We start from the raw sequence: 14,696 nt of genomic DNA, 5'->3' as shown, positions 1-14,696 counted from the left end.
CACAGTGTTCACTTCTCAGCTACATAGTCTCTGCTCAAACTACACACAATTGACTCATGAAAAATATCACTAAAAATCACATAATAACATTAAAAGTTTATGATCTTGTGGGACTACATTACTAGCTGTCCAGGACTGCATGCAGCCTGCAGGCTAGACATGCTTGTACCTGCAATATTCCTCATTCCTTTGCAGTGATTGAGCTTTTTTTTTTTTTTCTTTTTCTTTCTCTTTCTGATTAGCCCCAGCTGGAAATATATAGTGGGGTGTGGAGCAGAACATTTGTTCCTACCCAAGAACACTGGACAGCAAAGTCCAGCCCACCAGGCAGCATGGTGAGCATGCAGCCCTCTGGCAGAGAAATATTCCAAAATAATCCTAAGTACTCTAATTTTCTTTTCTAATACACATATATACATATTCTAAAACATAGGAAAAAAGACAGATGAAAACTGACCTTGCCTTTTCAACTGAATCAATAGATTGCAGAGAAGGATACATTTATTTTCAAAATAGTAAAATACAACCAGCACACCAAATTTCACATCTACTATCCTTAACACTTCTGCACAGTATTCTTCTTCTGTTATGCAGAAAAAAAACACCAAATACTTTGTTGTTTTTAATCAAAAACAAGATGCCAGTGTAAGAAAACAAATGAAACCTTAAAGATCATCCCTTCTCTCATTAATACAAAAATCACTAAAGGGTATCAATTTTCTTGCCCAATATCATCAGTACTCACCAAAGCCAAACAGCTGGCTCTGTAGAGCTATGTTTTGCATTCAAAGAAATGGGCCTTTGCAGCAGGGAAACAATTTATCTTCCTGACAAGCAAAGCTCTGCAGGTCCTTAAATTTTTTCTTATTTTAGTCAAACAACACTGCGTATACAAAATTATGCCAAACTATCAAAACAAACTCCATGCCTCTACCATCTCCTGGGTCTACCTGTTGAATGCCAGCGTGTCCTCCCTATTCAACAGCAACATCGAAGAGAAAATCTTCATAGTTTAAAATAAATACACACAAAAATCCCACGTGTTTTTAGATTCTACTGGAAGTCTGCCATTCAAATTAATAAGATTCTTATTCCTCTTCTCCTTCCATTGCGGGGATATATTTTTGTCACCAATTCAAAGTTTAAATGATGAAAATTCATTTGGCTTAATCATGTTTTTACTTGAATCTGGGAAGTCTTCTGATAAGTACATAACTACATGCGTAAATTCTGGCCACCAAGAAGTCTTTCCATATGGTTACTAGCACTTGTATTGGCAATGGCACAGGAGATAAGACACTCACAAGGAAAACAAATGTAGGTTGGGCAGGAGAAACGCGGTTTGAAAATTCCTTCTAGTATTAGCCAGTGCTTCTACATTTTTTAGAGGATGTTTAAAAACCTGTCTGCGTGAAAGCTTGTTTTTAGATAAAATTACTGGAATTTTCATAATTCTTCTCACAAAATGAAAGGTAGAAAATTTTTTTCATTTCTAGAATACTTATCTAGGGAGAGCTCTTATATCTAACGAGCTGCAGTACACTCAGTAGCAGTGTGAATTGTGTCACTGCATCAAGCCTAAGATTATTTGATGAGGGGATTGAGTGTACCCTCAGTAAGTTTGCAGATGACACCAAGTTGGGAATTGGTGTCAAATCTGCCTGAGGGTAGGGATGCCCTGCAGAGGGATCTAGATAAGCTGGATCACTGGGATGAGGTGAATGGGATGAGGTTCAACAAGGCCAAGTGCTAGGTCCTGCACTTCGGCCATAATAACCTCATGCAGTACTATAGGCTTGAAGCTGAGTGGCTGGATGACTGCGAAGAAGAAGGGGACCTGGGGGTGTTGGTTGATGCTCAGCTGAACGTGAGCTGACAGTGTTCCCAGGTGGCCAAGAGGGCCAATGCCATCCAGGCCTGCATGAGAAATAGTGTGTCCAGCAGGAGCAGGGAGGTAATCACCCTCCTATACTCAGCACTGGTGAGGCCGCACCTCAAGCACTGTGTTCAGTTTTGGGCCCCTCACTACAAGAAAGACATGGAAGCCCTGGAACATGTCAGAGAAGGACAACAAAACTGGTGAGGGGTCTGTAGCACAAGTCTTGTGAGGAGTGGCTGAGGGAGTTGGGATTGTTTAGTCTGGAGAAGAGGAGGCTCAGGGGAAACCTCACTGCACTCTACAACTTCCTGAAGGGAGGCTGTGATGAGGAGGGGTTTGGCCTCTTCTCCCAGGCAACAAACAGGACCTGAGGAAATGGCCACGAGTTATGCCAGAGGAGATTTAGATTACACATAACGAAAAACTTTTTCTCTCAGAGAGTGGTCAGGCACTGGAATAGCCTGCCCAGCAAGGTGGTGGAGTCGCCATCCCTGGCGGTGTTCAAGAGGTGTCTGGATGAGGAGCTAGGAGATATGGTTCAGTGGCTTGTGGTAGCAAGGGTAATGGGAGGATGGTTGGACTAGATCATCTTGTAGGTCCTTTCCAACCTTGTGATTCTGTGATTCTATGATTATTTTTATTTACAGTGAAATAGGTCAGAGCGACAGCTCATCACAAGTCAGCCATCATACTGAGGGTTCTTCCCAGCTCGACTCAGTAGGAGACAGGTAAGTCAAACCTAGATGGATATACCTGATTATGGCTATAGGTATTAGAGTGCTTCAATCATTGCTAACTAACACATCACTGAAATGGAACTAAGAACTTTTCCCTAAATTTGCTCTCAGGAACCTGTGCCCTTCTGAAAATACAGCAGAAAATAGATATCCCAAGCAAAAGGATGGAAGAGATGAAGATACTACATTTCGGGGAGGGAAAAAAAAGTATAGGAGCAGGAAGATAGCTGTGAAGCCCTCCATAACAAATCATTCAGGTTCAAGGAGTCAGCCATATATTCTAAATCTCATCTGGCAGACAAGCCTAAGGATTAGGGCTACATTTCAAAAACAGCTGGCTAGCTATATAGGAAATTTTCCTAAGATAAGGAGAATTTTCCTTGGTCTGACCAAAGCGTGCCAAGGAACTGCTTGAAGTACAGAACTGGTACTGCCTACTATGTAGGATGGCTGTACTATGTAGGATGGCTGAATCCATCCTACAGGCTTGATTTAAAGCAATACTTGGGCAGTACATTTACTTGAGCAGTTATGGCAACTGATAGTGGGGAAGGCTCTATGTCCCTGATTTAGCCTCTTGATGTGCTCATCAAAATGTACTTGACTGTGGTAAACACGTCGCTCATGCAGTTCATATACCATAAACAAACAACACTAAGTGTCAGACTTGATGTCTTGCAGAGAGCACAAAGTACGCACCTTGAAATGTCATCATCTGCCCTGAGTACAGGCATCTTAAATGTTAAGAACAGTCAAATGCATCCAATGACTTCTATCCATCTTTTTTTTTTTTTTTTTTAAATGGAAGTTGTAAGGAAATGCTGTTAGAAGTAACCAGAAACATTTGACCGAAAGCCTCCTGGTGGAAAAATGAAAATGCTGATGACATAAAAAAAAAAATTAACAGCTTTACTTTAAGATTTATTACTTTCATTAATACATGGAGGACAATGGATATACACAACCTAAAGTTTATTTTACACAGAACAGTTTTCTTCCTCAAATTCACAGGACAGTGATTTTTCCCTCTCTGATTTTTCAGAGCTAGCACTGATCCGAAGTTTAGCCTGAATTCTTCATCCAGAGCAGTAGTCCTTATTCAACAACCACACCATCACACCTGTGTAAACCATCAGCCCAGAGATAAGCCATTTTCTTTCGTGTTTAGAAAAAAAAAAGTTAAAGAAAACATTCTACTCAAAATTTGCTTAGGAAAAGGAAATAATAAGATGACTTGAACTACCAGCTCCCTTCACTCTGCCCAGATTCCACCTATTTACTCTGTTGCTTTTTTCTCATCTGTCAAAGACTGTGCTTTGTTGCAAAGTTAAAACATTGGTTCAAAACCCAAGTTGTAATGTGTCACCTCCTCCTCCCTAGAAGGGAGATCAAAACATGGAAGAATTTCATAGGCTTGGCTTCTCCCAGCTCATCTATGTAGGAATGCAGACACTTCATTTATCTCCAGGTTTTTGTTGCCTATCAGTGCAAGGATTATTGTAGAGCAAGGGTCAAGGATATTTAACAAACAAATTGTCTCTAAAAAAAAAATGCAGTCACAAGTCTATCTCTAGCTGTACCTCCTGTCCAACAAAACATTCATTTGGCCAACAAAATATTTACAAATTGTATGCTATTTCTTTTGTTACATTAGCGTGTTGGAATAATAGGCATATATTACATATGTACTTCATAGAATACAGAATATTCCAAGTTGGAAGAAACCCAGAAGTATCATTGAGTCCAGCTCCTGGCTCCAGACAAAACTACCCAAATAACTCCAAAAGACCCAACAATTTTAGTAAAGAAATAAAGGAGTTCTGCTAATCATAACTCTTAGGACATTATCCTTAAATATTAGCAACATAGCATCAGTGGTATCTCCTGTTCTACTTTTCTGCTCCTGTACGTTTGGCTTCTCTCTTTTGTCAGTTTGATATGAAAGCCATAGCAGCACAACTCACCTGAGCTTTCCTTGCCTGCTATGCCTGTGCTCATTATCCAGAAGACAAAATCTTTCCTTCTTGACAAGTCCCAACAACCTATGAAATGACTGATACACGAACACAGACCACACACACAGCCTGTTTTAAGGTTCTCCAATCCCTTACTGTAACTTACAGTGACTAAATTGTCATCAACTGCACTTCACTTTGCTGGCAACAGTTACCTCCGTAGTCGCTTCCAAAAAGACCAGGGGAGAGACTGGTTACATGACTTCAGTTGTATTGAATATTGCTGCCTAGACCAGATGGTCTTCACAAGTAGAGGGTCTCATTTATGCAGCATGAGGATGCTTGTAGAATGGCATGCAGAAGGCTCCCAGCCTGATGGATCCCTACACTGTATCTCCACAAGAAGAAATGAGGCAGCTCCGACTGTAGCTGTGTAAGAGGACCCAAGTGGTCTTCGCTGTATTTCACGAGTATTACTGGCTGAGGCAGTAGACTGAAAACCTTCAGCAAAGAAATGGCAATTATGGCAATCATGCCAGATAGATGGCAAAAGGATAGAGGGAAGACTAGACTGAGGACAAAGAGAGTAACAGAAACCAAAATAGAATCAGTTTTCTTAAGTAATAATCAGATTCAAGACGTATCATCTCTTGGCAAGATGAAGCACTACAGGTAACAAACTATATGCAGGCACTCATTTATGCCTGTACACTGATTCCCATGGCTTAGCACACTGCAGGATAAACTCATTTTCATTTTTAGCTTCCATTGACAAGTACCTGCTCACAATTATTACATCCAACATCTTGGAAGCATATGCTGAGCAAAATGTCTGGCTGGTTACAGACCTTCAGAATATAAAATCATATAAAATCATGGAACATCCCAATATGGAAGAGACCCCTAAGAATCACTGAGTCCAACTTTTGGCTCCAATCAGGACCACCCAGAAATCATATCATATGCCTGAGAGCATTATCCAGAAGCTTCTTGAGCTCCAACAAGCTTAGTGCTTCCCAGGGAGCCTGTACCAGTGCCCAGCCACTCTCTCATGTAGAACCTTACCCTAAAATCCAACCTGAACCTCCTCTGAAACAGCTCCATGCCATTCCCTTGGAGATCTATTGTGTATATAATGCCTGCTCCTCCACTCCCTTTCTCAAGGAAGCTGTAGGCTGCAATGAGGTCTCCCCTCAGTCTCCTCTAGGCTGAAGAAAACAAAGGACTTCCAGTCACTCCTCATACATTTTCCCCTCTATACACCTCACCATCTTTGTAGCCCTAAATATAGGCTTCCCATCAATTAGTTCTTATTTATTTGACACAGGCCTCCACAAGGTAGCTGCCATAAAAAGAGGCACACTGCCAAAGAAGACAAATAGAAAAAGAAAATGCTAGAAGTGAGTTCCTTAGTTGTACTGCTGCCATATGTCGCCATGCCTCAAACACAGCTGGTGAACAAATATTAGACCAGGTTCAGCCCTTTACACAACATGTGGAAACACAGAGCAAAGAACAATTGTGGAACTGCCCTGAAACATGCCAACAAGGCACAGACACTGCACCAGAACTGGTATACATAGCAAGTCTTACTTGGACTACACATATCTTATGGTATTTGTTACATCCTCAGGTGTTTCACAAGTATTCCAAATTACATTAGGAACTATGTCTTGCTGTAGGTGTGTATTGCTGCACCAACAGAAAGAGACAGACAGAAAAGCAATTTTTTTCTACAGCAAGCCCAAGGTAGGTAGACTGAATCCATACATCAGTGTCTTTGTAACATTTATAGCACTCAACCCAGTCACAACAGCCTTATCTTCTCATGGCACTATTATGAGCAGTTGCTTCCTGAAAAATGTATCCAAGATCATTTTCTCCATTCAAGGAGAAGGAGGATAACAAGCCACTGCACCCCATGTGGATATTGGTTGCTGTTAAAATAGCTACTCTGAAGCCATTGCTTCAAGGCACAACTATTGTCTTCATCTATACTAACTTGTCTCAATACTGGAACATGACTCCATGTCATGCACTTGACAAACAGAAAACACTGTGCCACGTGTAGCATGATTAGCTCAAATATTGTAAGCAACCAGTATGATAATAACTAAGATACAAACTAACAGTTTGAAGTTGATAATGGGTGTGATGATAGTGGCTGATAAAATGGTAGAGTCCACACATAACAAATGGCAATGCATTTGAGAAGGTGGAGGATAAGAAGATGAAGGGTTCATTGCTTTGTTGTTGCTGTTGTCTGACGTCAGGAGGAAAAGAGGGTGTAAGATTACAGGTACTTTACAGGATGCATTGTTTCTCCTAATTTACATCCCATGTAACCTTCACTTATAATTATAGTCTTACTAGTAGAATGATCTAATGGGAAAGGAAGAAGAAAAATCATTGACAGGCAAGGTTTCTATACAAACATATATCTACCAGTATTTAAAAAATAAATAAGAATAGAAAGAGAACAGTGGCAAGGTATGACAGTAAAGTATACACAGTACACAGTAAGCATAAGAATGTTTTCCCCACCCACTAGGGAGACCTTTAACTTATAGTCTTTTCTTCAAGGAAGGAGAAAAAAAACAACTCCAACTTGTGCTATTTTTTCAATGATTTAAGGAACTTCTCTTCTACTAGTTTGGTACCCTATGTGAACTTGGGCTTTAGTACCATACAAATAGAGTTAACACATACGATATTTCCTGATTCGTAATTATTTAGAATTGTACATTTACAGGAGTGAAAGTATCCTTTCCAGTCGTGAAAAGCTGCAGTTCTCAGCTCAGCTAAGAATCCATATGCACGCGCGCACAAAAACACACACACACACACACACAAAACCACCAAGGAGATGGCGTCATGGCTGGCAGTAATTTGAAATCTGTTTTTCTTTAGAGAAACTGTTTTTCACTCTGTTATCTATTTTGCAAAGTTTATTTGTTTGCTGCACACAGTTAAGGAAAAACTCCTGTTTTCACAATTCACATAGGAAGTTGAAGCCATGGGCCCACAACCCCATCACTTAAGTCTGTATTATCCAAAACCACAACTGCTCTTGACAACAACTTGACTGCTTAAAGCCATAGCCAGAAGGATGTTTTGGCAGCAAAAGTACACATACATGGAAGGAAATTTATTCCATTAGTTCTACTTAACATCTTATACCAGAAATAACAATTTAGACATTGCTTTTTATGTGTACCTCTCTGTCACACCCAGTGTGACACAATATTCAATAAGCTTTTATAGTAGCTACTAGGAAAAAAATATCATACCTGCAAGTACCTTCTTCTGATAACAGGGAAATGTATAAAAATGAAAAACGTGTTTAATATCCGTTATTCTATAGAAAGAGCCACAAGGTAGCAATCTACAAATACATAGGCTTCCACTTATCTTTAGACATTGCAGGGGGAAGCAGGAGAAAAGCTTTCTGTAAGTCCCATTTATAAAAAAAAATGTGACCTAAAAAGCCAGTCACAGCACATTTCTTTCCATTTCTCTGATACCATTAAATGCCTCTACTCCTTGTACACTGGCAGATTTTAGGAGTCACGTGAAGAGTTATTTTTAAGAAAGATTTATGACTTGCTAACTACTTCTAATTAAACCTCTCACTTTTCTACCATATTGCTATGAAAAATCTTAGAACAGAATTCAGGAAATGCTTCCCTAACTGGCTGCTTTTTTGGTCTTATTTTTAACAGAATTGGTCTAGCTACCACCGATAGGAACTTCTGAGGTTTAGCTGGTAAGTTTTAAAGAAGTAATCATTCGTTTTCCATTTCAGCTGTGAGGGAGACACAGCAGTAACCGAACCAGATTTGTTATATGAAAAACCTGCACATTAATGACAATAAAATTTAAGGCAGCAGAGAAAAGAACCGCAGTGTTCCTGATGGCTTGATATCTTCTAACAGGAGCTTTCTCCTACTTTCGAAAGCATTCTTTTAAAGCTGTGTAATGTGAAGCCTCTCATTCTGTGCCTGAACAGGTGTTAAGCACTCTGGGTCTAGATCTAGGCTCAGAGCACAAAGTGTAACAGTACTTTAAGAAATGGAAGGAAGCCCTTCAGTACCCATGGGGAAATTAGATGATGGTTCTCCAGAATATAAACAAATATTTAATAGTTTACCATAAATATCAGACTACCTAACTGTATCATGATGAAAAAAATGTATCTGATTAGGAAGAATCAAACAGTAAAATCCTCAAGGTAATATTCTGAAAAACTGAAGATGAAATTTAAGGATCTTGTATTTTACCACTACTGAGACATAAAATGAAATTTTGATATTGCTTCTCTTGTCACGCGTGATTTTTCTTCATATCTGTCATGCTGGGATACTGCATACATATTAAGAACTGCTACTTTTCACCAGAAAGGCAAACTACTGAGTTCAGTAGAAAATAAGAATTCTTATTGTATAATGCTTAGGACCAAGAAATGTAGGATATTCCTTCTCTTATTTTTTTATTGCTCCTATGGTGAAAATTTTTCAAAATCCAGCAAGAGAGGGCAAACATTCTTGTCAATCTTATCTTATCCTCACCAGTACAAAATATTCCTGAGTAAGGGAAATGTCATAAATGACAACATACTAAAATGGAGAAGATTGTATACACCTTGCCTAGTTTATTCATCACTTTTGACTTTCATAGCAAGTACATTTCCACCCCTGAGACCTGCTAGAGAGTAAATTGTGTGAAAGGATAAATGGGGAAATTACGGTTTCATGATGATTAGGAAAAAAAAAAAGCAGTACACCCCATATTGCATGACTGTTGCTAAAGAACAGACAAAAGCGGCAAATAAGCCTGAATGCATAGTCACATTTGAATTGTATTAAGTGAAACATTTTCACTTAATTCTGAGGACCATTAATCCTAATTACCATTCAACTCTGATCCCAAAACTTTTACAGTTTTAAGGAGTTACAACACCTGGCAGGGCTGTTAATAACCACCCTCCTACAGATGTTCAACATCTCTTTCCTGGTTTGTGTAACATATGCTAGCACTGTCTATCCTGTCTTTGACAAGGAATTACTAGCTATCCACATACAGGAGTATAGCAATACTACAAACCAGGCAATTTGCAAAACATTTTTAATCAAAATTTCTCTTTGCTGTGTATGTAAATACATTGGCTTAGGCCATAAAACACAGTGTGCAGGTGCATGACGAAATGTCCGAACTGTTTGAAAAGTTAAGATCTAAAGGTAACATTTTGAATTACAGTAACTTTGTAGCTGAAATAGTTTTTAATTCTCTCTGGCACTCATTAGGAGCAGTTCTTGGTTGAATAAAGTGTATGACGAGCAATCATCTGATGTTTATGAATGCAGAAATCATTCAGAGATAAAAATTAGGAAGAGAGCATTACAAACCAGTTTGCTACAACTTTTTCCAATCCAACACAAAAAGAGAACTTCCCGAGGAATGTTTTCAGGTCCTTCTCAGTTCCGCTTATAATTAGTAAAATAAGTAGGTAGTTCTGAAAGTAATGCCTCCTAATTCCACTGAAATTAAAACAGATACAAAGAGTATAATAACACTGTTTGATAGAGCAAATTCTCAGCTACAAAACACTGTTTTACAATGCAGTCACCACAATTAGCTACACATTCTCACCCGAGATGAACTATATGCTATGCTCATAAACATCTTCATGAATGGAGATGATCCACTGCCACTGTTACCATGGCCAAAACGTACCACCCACCACCTCACTGTACTCACATCCACTGTTTGGTCTCCATAAATGTTCAGCATGTGTTGATGAATTTCAACAGGTGTCATTTTTTCTGCATGGAGGAATTCAATGACAGCTTTGCCTCACACCCACTTCCATGTCAGACACCATTCTGTCAGACTGCCCCTCTGCTGCCATCTGTTGCATGGCACCAAAACACAACGGAATACTGCCAGGAAGATTCAACCTCTACTGCCATATGACCAACATCTGCCTCTGACACTGTGGGCCAACACAATAAAATAGGAGGCATTACCTTTGCAACAGCCCTCATACAAAGTCCTATGTTTCCAATTTCTGAAAGATGAAAATATTGCATTTGGAGACCATGTAAAAGAATTTTTAAAAAGTAGCTGTAAAAGATCTGTTCAGTTGTCTAAAGGAAGTCTGTGAGACAATTACAACCCTAATATTATTAGGTTTTAGTTGTTCTCATTAATCACAGAAATAATGCAGTAATACTTCAAATACAGTTAAGAATTATGTAGAGGATACTGACCTAATAAATTTGAAAGTAAGCCTCTGCCAGGTCTTGTATTTTACAGTCCAGTGAAGTTTGAATTCAAAACATACACATAAAATGGAAGTGGCATGTACAGTTCCCTTCTATTTTCTTACTTTCTTCAAAGCAGCTTTCAGAGCTAAGTATACGGTTTTCATAGAATTGTTGGAGTTGGAAGGAACCTTTAAAGGTCATCTAATCCAACTCCTCTCCAAAGAACAGGGACATCTACAGCTAGATCAGGCTGCTCAGGGTCCCCTCCAGTTGGACCATGAATGTCTCCAGGGATGGGGCATCCACCACATCTCTGAACAACCTGTTCCAGTGCTTCACTATTATTATCAAAAATAAACTTTTTCCTTAATATCCAATCTAAGTATCCTCTCTTTCAGTCTGAAACCATTTCCCCTTGTGTTATCACGGCAGACCCTTCTAAGAAGTCTGTCCCCCTCTTTCTTACAGCCCCCCCATCTAGACACAGAAAGGAGAAGCTCAGCTCTCTCATCTTCTGTTTGTGTCAGCTGTTGAAAAATGGCAATTAGGTGTTTGCTATCACAGCAGAATTGCCCTCCAGGAGTTGCATTTCTAGCCAAACCTCAACAGAAGAAACTTGCCTTGGCACTGGCAGCCCCTCGTAAGTCCTCTGCTCCCTACCCATTGCTCGCAGGTTGGCCCCAGCCCCAGAAGATGCTAATGACTGGAAGACAGGTGAGGCTCTCAGCCCATGCAATCCCTCCTTTGTGTCAGAGTCGTATTCAGACACAGCTGCAAAGACCTGCAGCCATGTAAGAGAACATAAATTCATTCTCCAAAAGGATTTTCTGAGTGCTGGTCAACCAGAGGGAGTCTTCTCACAGTCTCTTTGCCTTGGAGAGAAACACTCAGTGGAAGCTGGTTGCTTTTAAACCTATTCTACAATAATGCTTGCGGCACACAAAGTTTACTAATTCAACAGGCATAAGCCAAAGTTGTTGTCAAGCTTTTATTTGATCACCCTGAAGTGTGTTTTGCATGCATGTGTAAAAGACTGGAATAGAGGTGCTTTTGCTTTAATGCTAGGCAAGGTGAAGGAGAAGGAAAACAAAAAAAAGCAAGCTTCATCCAGAACTAGGCTTATTTGCAAAAGGACAGTTTGGTAGTAATTAGTGTTTCCACAATTCAAGGCAGGAGAGTCAATGGTCTGCTTGTAAAAGATGTTTTGTGTGTGTTTTGTTTTTTTGTTTTGTTTTGTTTTTTTTTGTAAACATAATTATTTTGTGGTTTTACTTAGGAATGTTTTGACCATGATTAAATAAAGTATATATACGTATATATTTCTTCTAAAATAGTTTTTGAGACATCTTTCAAACATTACAACAGCCAGGTTGACAAATCAAGCAACGTAATTTAATCCAAGCATGCACTTGACTATATGCTACCTAACAGCCTGCCAGTTATTCGAGAAAAATCCAAAAAGCAAAACAAAACAAAATCTTCATCAAGACAACTGGCTCCACTGGAAAAATATAACAGAAGTAAGAGAAAGGTTAAGCAGCAGCAAGTTACATCAGCAAGTCTGGTGAAGAAGGCCTTAGGACATAAATGTTAGGCTATTTCCAATCATACCTTGAAAATCTAAGCTCAGCATTGATAGGTCTAAAACTCACGCATGAAAAAAACAGAAAAATTTATATAAGGATAAAGCCTCTGATCTGTCAAAATGGGTCTTTCACTGGAGCAGTAATGCAGAGGTACTCACAGAGGGTCAAGCTGCTGCATCAAAATCATGGCTTACTGTGCTGACATTTATAATTTCAAGGCACTCTAAAAGTGCCTTATATTAAGATATAATTAGCAGCTGTTAACTGCTGTCTATTAGAAAATAAAGTTGAATAATTGGCCCTTCACACCTGAGACCAAATCAAGTTCATTTTCTTTAAAATGTTAACTACCTGAACCAAATTCACTATAAGGTGAATACACCTTCTAAATCTGAAGTCTACAGATAATTAATTGTCACACAAAACTGAGTAAAACTTGTTAAATTTCCCTTTCCATCTTTGGAAAGGTTCAAAAGACAAGCTCAAAATGTAAACTGAGGAAAACAAAGGGTTATAGACAGACTGATGAAATAAAATTCATGCCTATGTGTGAACCAGTTGGAAACATTTCCTTTCTTCTAATACTACTACAAGATATCCAAGTCTAAGATGCAGAAGAGTATTTGACTGCATATCACCAAATAAATAAAATTTAAATGGGGAAAAAAAATTGGTGTGATTTATACTATTAGCCTTAAGCTTATATGAACACAACAAAGAATTACTTACACTGTGCTGAAAGGAAACAACATGTTTTCCTAAACAAAATAAATCTGAAAGATCAAAATGAAAACTGTACAGACAAGAGTTCAGCTGTCCCAAGTGATGATCTCATCAGGTCAGTATTTTGCACCAAGCAGTAACCCAAAGGATGTTACATTTTCTGACAGATTTTGTACTCACAGCATAACAATACATTTATTGCAGAAATTATTATGAGATTTCAGAGACTTCATCCTAAATAAAAACTAGACTTGGCTTTGCATATAAATAAAATGAATTGAGAGCTTATGCACGTAGAAAGCTGTGCTACATCTAACAGTCAACAGATACTAAGAAAACATACATAGTTATAGCTGAAAACAATGTATCTGTTACACTATTGTAGTACTGCTATCCTGAGCAACACTATGACAACCCTTGCAGCAGCGGTTTTATTTGTTGTTGTTTTTAGTAACCAGTCCCTGGACTTCGTGATACCATGTGAATTTCTGTTTTTACAGCCTTGATCACCACAGAAATAAGACTTTAGATAATGAAATAAAACAGATTTGCTTGTTTGTCCTATTTTTTTAATTATACAATTATTATTTTTTTTTTGTGGAAGCGATGTTTCCTGAATAGAGGCACCTGATGAAAATAGTATCACTTAAGGTGCTTCATTAAATAAAAGAATCTTAGAGCAAGGAACTTAAAAAGAGACTGTTTACTGACTGGTTGTATTTCTACAACATTTGATACACTTATTTTAGCTAGAAAATGAAGCATTTTCAGCAACTTCAAATAACTCTGTACAGCTACAGTGGACATCAATACCTAAATGAAAGCAATTACTTGAGTCACTTAATAAAATCCCATCCAGCAACGTAGTGCATTTCCCTTCTATAGGCAGGAGCTCTTACATACTTGCATTTGAAGAAAATAGAAGGCTGATTTGAGGTACTGAATCTATCCATTTAACTAATGAGCAGGAGAGTACACACCCTTTTCTGAGCTGTTTAAATTATTCAGGGTCATTATACAAGCCAGCTGTCTTCCCAGTTACCAGATTTAATAAGGCTATAGACTCATAAGGAAATGAAAAAAAGTTTTGCCTTCAAACTCCACCCCATCACAGTTCTGCAGGTTGTTACAGTAGCAGCATGCAGAGTGACTCCATTTCCTCATAGGAGGCTGCAGAAATGTCCATTGCTAAGTGGACAGGGACCACTTTTATATATGGTTTTGCATAATAATTTTTGCCTGCAAAGGTTGTGTCATACTTTCTAATCTCATGGTAGCGTTTTTATGAAGTTTTCATTATGATCAGTGTTCCAAATAGGGAGTTGACTATTAGACATGCTGTAGGTACTAAAGTCCATGACAACTCCTGTGATAACTACCTTTCATCCAGCTTGAATACAGGATTTACAGGCACTGGTGTGTTTCTGATGTCCTCAAATGTCCTCTACAGTCCTCCACTGCTGCTAATTGCACAACAATCAGCCTTGTTTCAAATATATTCAGGTTTGAAAAAAAAAACAACAAAAAAAAACATCCGTGTAAAGTAATGC

The 14,696-nt window shown here is 38.6% G+C and overlaps 1 protein-coding gene across 4 annotated transcripts in view; it reads right to left on the bottom strand.

The window, feature by feature from the left end:
- The window catches only part of FAR2 (fatty acyl-CoA reductase 2), a 133,154-nt gene that overhangs the window by 103,263 nt on the left and 15,195 nt on the right, over positions 1-14,696 (bottom strand). The gene's annotated exons all lie outside the window — the stretch shown is intronic.

This window comes from Gallus gallus, chromosome 1 (genome assembly GCF_016699485.2).
Source record: "Gallus gallus isolate bGalGal1 chromosome 1, bGalGal1.mat.broiler.GRCg7b, whole genome shotgun sequence".
In the NCBI taxonomy this organism is placed as follows: Eukaryota; Metazoa; Chordata; class Aves; order Galliformes; family Phasianidae; genus Gallus; species Gallus gallus.
Note: the sequence above shows the minus strand (reverse complement) of the source record. Positions and strands in the feature narration are given on the sequence as shown.